This window comes from Symphalangus syndactylus, chromosome 12, assembly GCF_028878055.3.
Source record: "Symphalangus syndactylus isolate Jambi chromosome 12, NHGRI_mSymSyn1-v2.1_pri, whole genome shotgun sequence".
In the NCBI taxonomy this organism is placed as follows: domain Eukaryota; kingdom Metazoa; phylum Chordata; class Mammalia; order Primates; family Hylobatidae; genus Symphalangus; species Symphalangus syndactylus.
Window position 1 is genome coordinate 57,064,971 of NC_072441.2, and position 2,277 is coordinate 57,067,247.

Genomic DNA, 2,277 nt, shown 5'->3' on the forward strand with positions numbered 1-2,277 from the left:
TAGCCAAGTGTGTTTCTTTTCTTACATGTACAGTAATATTTCTATTTCATTAATTTTTAGTAAAAGCTGTAATTAGTAATCAACTTGTAAAATTCACAAAAAAACTCAATAGTATTAAAATCCCACTTAATTATTGAATAATTGTAAGAGAATAACAGTCAGCATGTTGTTATGCTTTAGAAGACTGACTTTAACCTATTTAAGCTATGAACTCAGAAAAGCATCTTAACCAATGTTTGTTGTCATTAGCATCATTTACCCAGCTGCGTACCTTTAATTTCTGTCATTCTATAATTCTTCCAAGGAGTGTTTTTATCAGTTAGTTATGGATAGCTGGTTTGATGTTTTTCCTGTCATGTTCCACAGACATCTCATAATTAACATATTTAAAATGGAACCTTCATTTTTTTCCTTGCATAAACCTTTTACTACATTATTTTCTTACTGCTTAGAAACCCAGGATATTTTCTGATTTCTCTCTCTTAGCTCAACAGCTTTATCTCTTCATACAAACCTTAGCATGAACTATTAATTGTATCTTCAAAATATCTCTTCATTTATTGCACTTCTTTTGTGTCTTCTATCACCTCTTTATCCAGGTCACAATTATCTGTTCTCTGCACTCCAAAACAACTCTGCAACTGGTCTCCTATTTCCATTATTTTACTCTCTCCCTTCATTTTACTAAAGACCACAACATTATATTCATACAATATAAATCCAATTAAAATGTTAATGCTTAAAACTCTTAAATTTTTATTGCATTCAGAATAATTCTAACCACTCATGGTAGCCTACAAAATCACACCTTATCAGACATGGACCTCAGTTCTATTCTTTTTCCTTGACAATCCCATAGCCTTAGGTATTCTGGTCTTTCATCATTTTATTAAATATGCCATGTATTTTTATTTTATGTTGTGTACTTTTTGTATGTCTTTCTCGATTTTTTTTGGAAACCTCTTAACTGAGTTCTTAGCATGGTTGGCTCCTGTTTTTATAAGTACTCCCGAACACAGGAACTAGCATTACCATTTATTCAGTCCTGCAGTTCAGAAATCTGGGGCTCACGTTTGAAACCCTCTTCTCTTACATTTCCCAGAACAAATAAAGCACTGAATACTTTAGATTTTTCGTTCTATTTCTTCACTATATTATTTTCTCTTTCTACTTCTACTATCTAGTAATCCTTTTCTTCAATGACCAAAATCTATTTTACATCCAACAATATGGGGAAAAGACTACGACTCTTAATTTAAAGCCAGACTTTATTGTAACAAATGCACCGCAGAATGTAAACAGAGAATGTAATCACAAGCCAGGGGCTGGGACCACTTCATATTAGTTTCTTAACATGTCAGAACCACATTCTTTCATTTTTATAAGAGAGTAACCAGAGAGCCACTTTAAGAATTTTTAGTGGTTAGCAGAGTAGTAGAGGAGAGTGCCCTTGATACACAGGTAGTGGTGAACATGTATATTTACCCCCAGCAGCAGAGAAAAGATAAACATTAGAGACATAAGCTAGCAAGCTTCAAAAAGGATATTTGAAAGGGTTTTGTAATGGGATAACAGTTTTTGTACAAGGGAATTTATTTGTACAAGAGGTTACAGAGCTTTTCTCGGAGAATAAAACATCAAGCATGGCTATTAGTTGAAATTTTAACTTTTAGAATAGCTTATGTGCACTTATGCTGATTATTGAGGGGCTGACTGCAGCATCAGCATCTACTTCAGTCCTTTCTCCAACCATTCCATTATCTACCATGCAATCTGAGTGATCTTTTCAAATCAGAAAACTACCACCACTTACCTTAGGATAAAAAGCCAAAATTCTTATCAGGACTTGTAACCCTGTACTTGAAGTCTTACCTCACTCAGTTCTCCCCTTTAATGTCTGATCTCTAACCGTGCTAATCTTTTAGTTACTGCAACTCAACAAGATCTTTTTAGTTCTTTAATTTCAATGCAAGAGACATTCTGCTCTTTCTACCTGGAATGCTCTTTTCTTACCTCTTCTCCTAATTAACTCCTGTTCATCATTCAAATCTTAATTCAAATGCTGATCCTGCATGAATATTTATTCAGTATTAGGTCAAGTCCCCTGATTACTGTTAGCAATCTCTGTACTTCTTATCACTCAGCATAGTACTGTGGGAAATATCTGCATTGTTCTTTATTGAATCCTTAGTCTCAGGACATTATCCAGAATGTCTTATGAAGAGACCAATAATTATTTGTAAAATGAATCGAGATAAAAATAAAAGAGAAAAATAA